The 11,487-nt window shown below is 36.9% G+C and overlaps 1 pseudogene; it reads left to right on the top strand.

The window, feature by feature from the left end:
• The first annotated feature begins 7,041 nt into the window (after positions 1–7,041).
• Positions 7,042–7,764, top strand: LOC101436873 (DCN1-like protein 1 pseudogene; annotated as a pseudogene).
• The last annotated feature ends 3,723 nt before the right edge of the window (positions 7,765–11,487 follow it).

Consider the following 11,487-nt stretch of genomic DNA (forward strand, 5'->3'; position numbering starts at 1 on the left):
TTGTTCCTGTGATCAGTATTCTCTTTCTTCATACAAAATAAACACCTGCTTTTAATTGAGGTGGACTGGGGAAGATATGTTTTTCTGGATACTTCATTTTTCTTCAGTCCTTTATTATGCATACTTGTTAATTAATATAATCCATCTGGATCAATAATGATTTAGCATGACTACTATTGAAAAAGATTTTGAGTTTTTCTGCTTCAAAAAATCATGAGTTGGCATATTGTGGTAATTCATTCAAATAAGATCTGAAGGATTCTCAGATAGGAATTTGATTATCCAGAAAGAATTATGGCCTAAGTGGAAATTAAGTAAATAATCCAATAATTTATTTCATTCTTAGAGATTAGTATATCCTATAGTTAGAGCTGTAATACAAAAGTTAGAATGATGTTATAATTAATTTCTATTATATTAGCATTATTATTTACATTTATAAATATTTGTTGCTATACTATCTATTTCTTATAATTGATTATATTAAATCTAACCTAGCCTTACACTCTTCTTTTTTTTTTAAAGATTTATTTTTTAATTTATTTCTCTCCCCTTCCCCCTCCCCACCCCAGTTGTCTGTTCTCTGTGTCCATTTTGCTGTATGTTCTTTTTGTCCACTCTTGTTGTTGTCAGCAGCACCAGGAGTCTGTGTTTCTTTTTGTTGCATCATCTTGTTGTGTCAGCTCTCCGTGTGTGCTGTGCCATTCCTGGCCAGGCAGCACTTTTTTTACGCTGGATGGCTCTCCTTATGGGGTGCACTCCTTGCTCATGGGGCTCCCCTACTCTGGGGGTGCCCCTGCGTAGCACGGCACTCCTTGCGTGCATCAGCACTGCACATGCACCAGTTCCACATGGGTCAAGGAGGCCCAGGTTTGAACCGTGGACCTCCCATGTGGCAGATGGATGCCCTAACCACTGGGCCAAGTCTGCTTCCCTACACTCTCTTTTAAAATTTGTAATTTCTTTCAATATATTTTTCTATTTCATTTTACAATTTTACAATGTAACAACTAAAAAAAAGTCATTGATTATACACTTTGGCTAGATCATGTCATATCCAAATATACCTCAATAAAACTTCTTAATACAGAAATAAAAAATTGTGCAATAGCCAGAAATAGCAGCTATGTACGGCAAGGAAATAGAGAGATTGAGAGGAGAGGAATTCCTTGTCTGTTTTTATGTCCATAATAATTATTATTATTATTATTGTTACTGAAATACTGAAATTCTTTAACAATGATTGAAGTGATGAATGCACAACTATGTGATTATACCAAATACCACTGATGGTACACTTCGGATCAATTGTATGCTTTATAAATATGTATCAATAAAATTGATTTGTCTTAAAAAAATAGAGTGGGTTGGGGGAAAATACACCAAATGTAAGATGCAGACCATAGATAGTAATAATATTTTGAAGATGCTCTTGCATAGTTTGTAAAAATGTATCACAACAATGCAAGGTGTTGGTAGACAGGTGATGTATGGGACCTGTGTGTGATGTTATGCATATTTCTTTTTAAGTTCACAATTTTTACGATACACTTACTACTTAATTTATGTTCATGTATGAATGATGTACTTCAACAAAAAATATATGTTAAAAAGAAAAGAAAAGCAAATAGAGGGGAGTGGATGTAGCCCAAATGGCTGAGCGCCTGCTTCCCGTGTATGAGGTTCTCGGTTCATTCCCCAGTACCTCCTTGAAACAAAATTGCTTAAAAAAAAAAAAAGAGAAAAGAAGACACCTTTTTTTAAAATTGAAAGAAAATAGCTATCAACTCAGAATTCTGGTCCAGGGAAAATATCCTTCAAAGTTGAAGGAGAAATAATGTTTTTCATATGAGAAAAAAAAATGAAAGAATTGGTTACCGGCAAACCTGTATTGTAAATTTAATGGAAATTCATCAGTAGAAGGACCAGACAAAAAATTGAATTTACACAAAGAAATGAAGACTGCTAAAAACAGTAAAAATAAAGATAACTGTAAAGTTCTTTTTCCTTTTTCTAATTGCTGTAAAAGTGATTCTGCCTATATAATAGCAACATACTATACATTTATAGCATATGTAAGAATAAAATGTATGACACAAAAGAAGGGAGAGAATATATTAGTGTAAGGTTCTTACCACACCAGAAGCAGTATATTTGAAGTGATACTGTGATTACTTAAGGCTGTATTTTGTAAATTTTAAGTGCAACCACTCAAAACATTTAGAAAAAAGAAATTTAAGTAATAAACCAGTGGTGCAGATGAAATGAAATCATAAGTGACTATAGGTTAAATAGGTATAGATATAAAGACTGAAAGATTTTTTCAGGTGAAAAACTTAAATATTAAGAAATACTATTATATTTAGTCCTTTATCATGATATGCTGAAATAAAAATATTAAATTTACTGTGTGAATTAATCTACACACATTCATACAAAACACAAGAACGGAGAGCCTGACAACCTGAAGTGTATCCAAACACCTGGAAAATTGAAGTCAGGATTTCTATGTAAAGTACAAGGCAGGATTATGAGCTAGATAGAAACATTTGTTAAGATAAATAGAACCAGCAACAGGGAACCCAAGTGTTGAGTTGAAATATGTATAAAAATTATCATGTACCACAAGCAGATGCCACAACCAGCAGAAGCCACAACAAGCAGTTGGGCACTTGCCTCCCACATGGGAAGTCCCAGGTTTGGTTCCAGGAGCCTCCTAAAGAAGATGAGCAGATAGATGAGGGAGCCATCTCAGAGAGGGGGTGGTGGTGGATTTTTTTTTTAAATTATCATGCACCTAGGGGACTACAGAAAAAAACCAGGAAGGATTAAAAAGGAGAGATTTTCCACGTTGTTGCAAAGGAAAATCAATCAATCTCTTGGGAAAATTTTGACAGTGAGTGCAGTATTGCTCAGTTGAATCTTGGAGCAGCTATCTGAACTGAGAATGGCCTCTGGCAGCTTTCTGTTACACGTATGCCATGATGCTGTGATCAGAAAAGGGTTTTTTGAAAGGAAAATTAATTACAGAGGATAGACCTCTAGTCTCACAAGGTAATATTCCATTGGGCTGGTCTAAGAGGACCAGCATGAAAGCGAGGTGTTGTGCTGGTTAAAATTTGATGGAGAAGAGAGTGGGGGCAGCTCAGTGGTAGCTCAGTGGCTGAGTACCTGTGAGGTCCTAGGTGCAATCCCAGTACCTTCTTTAAAAAAAAAAATCTTGATGGAGAGAGTTGGGTGGGAAAGGACTGAGATTCTTGGTGCACACTGAATGGGATAGATGACTGGGATAATTTGAACCTCTGTAAAGCAGACAATGATTTGTTCACCTTAATACTCCAAAGCACTTACCGGAGTTACTTGCTCAAAATCTACTCTTTCCAAATATCTATTGAATTAAATTAGCTTGGTAACAATCGTTCACATTTATTTTTATGAAAATACCTGAATTACAAAGAGCAAACTATATTCCTGTATTTAGGGAAACAGTAAACATGTCCTTAAGTTTCTAGCTCACTTGCATTCGCAAAAGATTGTAAAAAGACAAAGTTAGAAACAAGTTTAGCCTAAGTTTCCCTTTTTAATTTTGATTATTCATTCACTAAATGTATATTAATTGCCTACTGTGTGCCCAGGTATAAGTGTTATGCACACTTGACACCACGGAAGTAGTCTTTGACCAAAGAGTTACAGTCTTGGTGGGGAGAAAGACAAAGAACTATGATATAAGGAAGTAATTCACAACATCATGATTGAAAAAAAAACAGTATGTCTCTAATTTACCTTTTATGAAGTGCTGTTCAGTATGAGATCCTTTATCTATATTTTGTAGGTGTTGTTGAAAATGTCTACCTTCTACAAAACCATACAACATGAAAAATATTTTGTTTTTCTCAGCTGCAACTGCTGGGAATTACATCTAATATGGTAGACCTCTCTTGTTTCTCATATAAATCAAATGTCATAATGATGTCAACTTTTGTGAATTTGCCAGCATAAACATGTGTGTGTGTTTAAGGACTATTTGAGAGTGCTTTGCTCCCTCATGGAGTTTAAAATGTACAGCAGCATCAGAAATCAGCTCAAGCTGTGTTCAGAGGCTAAAACTGGTATTTGCTTAATTTTCCAATGGCTAAAATTTTGAGCCAAATTATTCTGATTCTGATTCACAGAGTCTGAAGTAGGAAAAGAAATTACCTTCTGTTTATGTACAGATAAATGTTTAGATTTCATTGCAATTGAGCCCCATCTGTTGCTTTCTTCATGTTTGGTGTTCTCTTTGAAGCCTTTAAATCTCTCTCTGGAAAAAAAGGCACCCACTAATGTCACTTTAAATACAAATTCTTAAAAAAACAAAAATTTAAGAAATGAATTAAAAAAAATACAAATTCTTTGTCTTTCTTTATAGCTTGTCATTGGTCTTACCTTGAGAATGAAGCCAGCAATTCGTTCCATCAATCAATCAATCAATCAATATATATATATATATATTTACCTGCTTTGTGTCACCCACTGGGTTAAGTTTCTGAAACACCCATGTGAACAGAACATTTGAAAACTTAGAGGCAAATATTTGTATTTCACATTCAGTTGATTTATCAGATTGGATGCCTAATCACCCTCTCTTGTTACTGGAACTCCATACCTGCCAAATCTCACTACCCAGGAGGGACAGAGTTTTTTCAATACAAATATCAATGTATCAAATCATCCTTACCACCCAGTGAGGGACGTGAAGCTATCGCCTGAAGTGTGGGGAGGGAAAGGGCAGAAGGCAATCCTCCTCGAGGCAATCTTGTGGCTTCTGAGGAAAACCACCATGCTGCAGACAGACACATTAGAAATATGTTTTAGTTAAGACAGCACACTCCTTTTTCAAATATGATTTGACTGACAAGAGTTTATTCAAATGGTTCCTTGGATTTGCCCATCTGTTTAATAAAGAAACCTGTAGAGTACATTGTGAGAAATTCTACTTCTGTGCTGAAACAAAGAAAGTCATAAACCAGGGTTCTCAGAAAATCTACACTATTTCACATCTGAGGAGTTGCAATACCTAAAACAGACTTCCCTAGTGAAAAATATTCTTTATAGGATGATATAAAAGTAACCCAATTGATCAGCTTGTTTTTGCCAAAAGTAGTCAAGCTGATTCTTTTTCTGTATCTTTTCCTAATTGCCTCCATGAAACAAAGTCATTGCCATCATCATTTTCACTCTCCCTAAAGCCCTTTGTCTTCCCACTAGTCATTTTGCAATAATATGACCCCATGGCGATCCACACAATAATGGAAAGAGTATTGCATTCTCATACTGGGGAGTTCTGCTACATTCTCTAATAGGACAACAAGAATACCCTGAGTTCAAGAGCAGTACCTAATGAAGGAAGACAGACCATTACTCTAGACCCTTGATATTGATGATTGTACTTTTGAATTCTTTCTTGTGAAATTGAAACTTAGCCTGTTTTATATGCTGCCTTTGAGTTACTTCTTGAAAGCCTCCTTGTTACTTAAATGTGACCTTTCTTTGAGCCAAACTCAGCATATAAACACACTACCTTCCCATGGGACTGGGTCATGACTCCTGGGTATGAACCTCCCTGGCACTGAGGGATTATTACCAAGTGCCAACTAGCAATGCATCTGGAAAAAGACCTTGACCGAGAGGGGAAATGGTAAATAGAAATGAGTTTTTATGGCTAAGAGATTTCAAAGTGAGTCGGGAGGTCATTCCAGAGATTATGCTTATGCACATCTCAGCAGGTTCTCATTGACTGTCACAGTAAACAGTGCCTTAAAGAGTGGGGGCTCCTGAGAGCTTTAGAGACATCCAGAAACTATAAGCAGAGCAGACAGCTCAGGAATTCAGCACCTTGTCAGTGGGCTTTACTTTGGAATTTTTGCTCCCCAGTGTAATAGAGTTAGACTCATGTATAGGTTCTCTAGACATGGCTCTTCTGCTCCTTTTATTTAAACCTATAATTAGCACTATACTTGATAAATACATATCCCTGGGACTTAAATCTTTCATCCATTCATGTGCCAGTTGAGCCCTGGATTTCAGCAGAGTTGCAACACCTGCTCTCCAGCTCACTGGACTCACCCAGGACAATTAACAAGGAGATGACGATGATCAACACCCATCCCAAGGAACAGAGAATATCTGCAATTGAAAGCAAAATAGTTCCATCCATCTGCCCCATGGAATCTAAGCTCCCTCTCAATTAGAAGTAGAGTGAGCATCACCATCCCAGAATTCTCAAGATTGGGGAATGAACAATGGACTACAGTAGACTTATTATTATTTTACCAATGGAAGAACTCTTATTATTGATATAAAGACAGTAGCCACCAGAGGTCCTGAGGGATGGGAAAGGGAAGAAGAGGTATAATATTGAGGCATTTTCGGGAGTTGTCCTGCATGACATTGCAATGACAGATACAGACCATTGTGTATTTTGTCATAACCTACAAATTTGTGCAGGACAGAGTGTGAACTATAATGTAAATGGTTAGTAACAATGCTTCAATATGGATTCATCAATTTTAACAAATAAACCACACTAACGAGAGATGTTGTTGATGTCAGAAATTGTGGGAGGAGGAGGGAGTGGGCCTTATGAGAATCGCTTGTAATTTTTTATGTAACCTTTATTTAATCTAAAGCTTCTTTTAAAATAAAAAAATTAATTAAAAAAATTTTAAGTTAGCATTCTAAAACATAATATGTAAAGCTTATATTTATACACATTTTTATTAAATGAATAGAAGTAGAAAAAAATAATAAATAATAGACCTCGAAACCCACTTACCTTTGGGAGAATTCCCTTCTTTCCACTGACTAATGCCTAGCCTAGGAAGACTATTAATCAAATTGCTGACCTCCCCTGGCCAAGTTAGGACAACCATACTGACTCCCTGCATACGCAGGGCCCAGCAAGCCTGGGAGAGGAGCGGCTACCGCGGCCACCACCTGCCTCGCCCATTCCCTAAAGAGTGGGAAGAGGAGGGAAGAGGCCTGGAGGACACCACTGTGAACAAGCTGAAATCATCGCAGAAGGATCAGGTTCATCGGTTTATGATATTCAGACAATCCAGTGAAAAAGTAGCAGTAAGTTGTTTTCCAGTCTCAAAATAACTGGAAGTTAGATGCAGCAACATTTTTTTCCAAAATCCTGAACTTTACACATGAAACAGAATGAAAGAATCTTTAGATGGAAAGAAGTTAGAACAGCTATTTGATAGATACAAAGATCCTCAAGATGAAAATAAATTTGGAATAGATGGTATACAGCAGTTCTGTGATGACCGGGCACTGGATCCTGCCAGCATTAGAGCAAGTTCTCCAAGCAAAAGTTCATGACAGAATTAGGATACGTCAGCATAGGAAAACTCAGATCCAGATACCCAAGATGGAACAAGAATTGAAAGAACCAGAGCCATTTAAGGGTTTTTACATTTACATTTAATTTTGCAAAGAAGCCAGGACAAAAAGGACTTATATCTAGAAATGGCCTTTGCCTACTGGAATTTAGTGCTTAATGGAAGATTTAAATTCTTAGACTTATGGAATAAATTTTTGTTGGAGCATCATAAGCAATCAATACCAAAGATACTTGGAATCTTCTTTTAGACTTCCATATAAGGATGGCAGGTGACATGTCTAATTATGATGAAGAATGAACATGGCCTGTTCTTAATTGATGACTTTGTAGAATTTGCACATCCTCAAATTGCTGGGACAAAAAGTAAAACAATATAATACTGAAGGAACCTTCTAGAAGTGCAGAGTCGGTACAATAAATAAATAAATCATAAAATTGCACAGTCAATTTCTGCTGGCTGGACTGAACTGAAGATCAGTCCTCATATACTCAGGCTGAGGTTGATAAAAAATTTTAAGACTCCGTCTTGGACCATGTCATATTTCAGTCTTCTAATGGTGGCTTGGGCTTGTTTTCTAGTCTGGGTCGTTCTAAACATTTATAATTCCCACATTGTGAAGTTCATCTTATATATATGGACCCTTCTAGTTTATTCTCCCATAAGCCTTAGAAGCTTTATGGTGATTATTTTGAGATTTCCCTTCCCACATAAAGTACAATGCTGTCTTCATCAGAAAACAGTTTGGCATAAGAATTAAACACATGAACATCACAAACCCTTTATAAAATCTTAAATATATGTTTTGGGCTGGTTGCAAAGACTACACTGATAGCACTTCCAATGAGAGTGAAATATTTATGTGTACTGGACCTTAAATTGTATTTTGGTTTTGGAAAATTTTTTCCTGACAAATCACATGTGTTGTTGATATGAGTAGAGTAACTGATGAAAATAAAGTGAAAAGTTTTGGGGCTAATTTGCCTACCTGAAAAGTTTATTGTGCTTCAGACCTTTGATTTCAAAAAGGTTCTACAGAACTAGTTTGTACTTATCGTACTCATGTTTATATATGTAGTTATTTAGAAAATGCCTGCATGATAGATTCCGTTTCTTTCAACATTATGCATTACATAACTGGATTTCATTAAGATTTTGAAATGCTCGTCTGCTTGTCAAATAAGTCAAGCTACTTAATTTGTTTTGAATGTTTTGGATTGCTATACAATACAATATTCTAAATTTATGAATGAAGGTTTATTTTTTGTTTTGTTTTGAGTCACTCTATGATACAGAATGAAATTCCTTTAATTTATAAGTAAATTTTGAAAATGGTTGTGATGAGCGAGGAAATTCAATCTTTGTTATATAGGTACTGCTCTTTCAGATAAATGGTCCATTTTTGATGACTTCTTATTTTGTTGAAATTGCTTTAACTGCTAATCACTAAGGTTAACAAATATTTATTTCAGGAGCAAAGATTTTTAAGCAAACATAACTTTGATGCAAAATGTGAATCTGACTTCTGTTTTTGTAAATTATTTTGTCCCTTCATTGTTTTTGTTCCACTCAAATAAACTCAGTTTTCACATCAAAACAGAATCTCATCTTGTATTATTTTCTTTACAAAACCCATGAGTTACCTGCATGCTGAAAATGCTCATTTCTCTGTTCACTACACTAACATGTGAAGAAGAGGTTATTGCTTTCTTAAAATAAACATTTCCATAAGTCAAATTAAAAAAATTAGGATCTCTGGTCATTGTCCGGACTAAGCTAACCTGTGATTTTATAAGATCCCCTTCTTGAGAAGTCGATGGGAAATCTCTGCGCAAAGTTTGAGAATTATAGGGATAAAGACATGTGTCAAGGCTATGGTTTGGACCAACCTACTGACATTGAAGAGACATGGTCAGAGAGAGTGGGTTGCTCAATACATTCTGCTTCTAAGTTTCTGTTGACAAATCTACATCTCTCAGAAGCACATCAAAATTGAACACTTGGGGGAGAGGATGTGGCTCAAGCAGTTGAGTGTCCGCCTCCCACATGGGAGGTCCTGGGTTCAGTTCCCAGTGCTTCCTAAAAGAAGACAGACAATGAGCAGACAATGAGCAAAAGCAATGAGCAGACAATAAGCAAAACAATGAGTAAACAGATGAGGGAGCCATCTAAGGGTATGGGGGCCGGTGGGATCTGAACACTTCCATGACTTGAGATAAGTATTCTTAACGGATCCAAGAAACAGAGTATGCAAGGGCTACAGGCACTTCATCAACATACATTCAAGACAAGCTGAATACATATAAGACTGTCGGCCATGTATAACTGGTATTGTGTCTTCAGCTTGAAAAGACCACACAATGGTTGCTGAGATCTCATGTTCTTGAATCACATTGCTTCTGTTAATGTCCCTATACTTCGGTCCACATCTAAGTTTGTGCAGGTCACTGAGGCAGGTGATAGCACAGTGAATAGATATATTGTGCACAGATAGCACAGTAAATCATCCTGGTGTCCTCTTTGCTGTCATAATTAGTTGGAACAGGTTGCCAAGATGCTCATAACATTCCAAAGTCTTATTTCCCTGGTTGTGCTCAGAATTCAAATAATCCAGCTTTGATGGGCATTCATTTTTTTGAGAGCCATCAACACAAGGTGCAATCAAAATATAAATATTCTTACAAATCATTTTAGGGGTCAGAAAAATATACACTTGCATACACATATGTACAAATACTGGCTCAACCACTCCGTGAACAATTATAACATAAAACTTGGTTTCAATTTTTATATATTATTCCTGAATTTGGAATAAGTATCGAAAGCATTGCATGATTTCCTAGATATCTCTTTGTCCTCCAGATGCACCCTTCATCCTTGCCCACCATTGTCTCTGTCCCAGGAGTTTACTGTGTAGGATCTTATCTGTAGCCCATGACCTGTGGTTTCTGACAGGGTACAGAAAATGGGGGATCTAGCAGGCGAGGAGGGCTTTCTCCATGCTGACAGCATCCATTTTCCAAAAGCAACCCATTCTAAAAACATTCTCCCTCTGGGATCTGATAAACGCTCCCTCACCTCATTTTTTCAGCCTAGATGTAATTGAAGTCCAACAGCTACTAGGTCCCTGGTTACTGCGTTATCACTTATGTTCTTCCACAACTACACCTTTGTGAACAACCCCTACATAAATCCCCTTAAATTATCCTATTTTTAGTGCCTTTTTATTTCCTGTTGGCATCCTGATAAATACAGTACTAGGCACTGGAAATAGTATCCACTTTCTGTACCAAAATCTATCTTAGTTTCCTATTGCTGCTGTAACAATTTACCACTAATTTAGTGGCTTAAAACAACACAAATGTATTACCTTACAGTTCTGAGGATGAGAAGTCTAAAATCAAGGTATAGCCAGACTACTTTCCTCCTGGATGCTTTAAGGCAGAATCCATTTCCTTGGCTTTTTGAGCTTCTGAGAGTCTTCTGTATTCCTTGGCTGGTGGCCCCTTCCTCACATCGCTCCAGCCTCTTGCTGCTGTCCTCACATCTACTGCTGACCCTGACCCTTCTGCTCCCTCTTGTTTAAGGATGCTTATGATGATTTGGGGTCATGTAGATAATCCAGAATAATCTCCCCATCTGAAGATCTTTAATTTACTCACATCTACAAAACACCAAATAGCCTCTTGGCCTTTTGGAAAACACCTAGTTTAGTGCTTATTGAATAAATGGGAACTTTACCCTAGTCAACTCGACACATAAGACTAGCCTTCAGGAAAGCTGAAACTCACAATTGGATCCCAGAATTGGGTGGAACTTGATCATATATTTGAGGAATGCAGGGATAAGCTTCTTACCAGGCAGAAATGGGACATGGCTAACCTACCATGTGCTATAACATTAGGATTACTCAGATCGTCACTGTAGACAGCACTGTGTCACATGCAGGAGGAGGACAGGTTGTTGGAGTACCAAGCAGCTCCAGGACTCATGCACTGTGAACACAGGGGTGGTAACAAAGATGTGGAGCCACAGAGAACATACCAGGAGATTAAAAAGTACAACCAGGAATTCAATTTTGAATATGATCATGGAGAACTGG

The sequence above is a fragment of the Dasypus novemcinctus genome, chromosome 14 (genome assembly GCF_030445035.2).
Source record: "Dasypus novemcinctus isolate mDasNov1 chromosome 14, mDasNov1.1.hap2, whole genome shotgun sequence".
Lineage (NCBI taxonomy): Eukaryota > Metazoa > Chordata > Mammalia > Cingulata > Dasypodidae > Dasypus > Dasypus novemcinctus.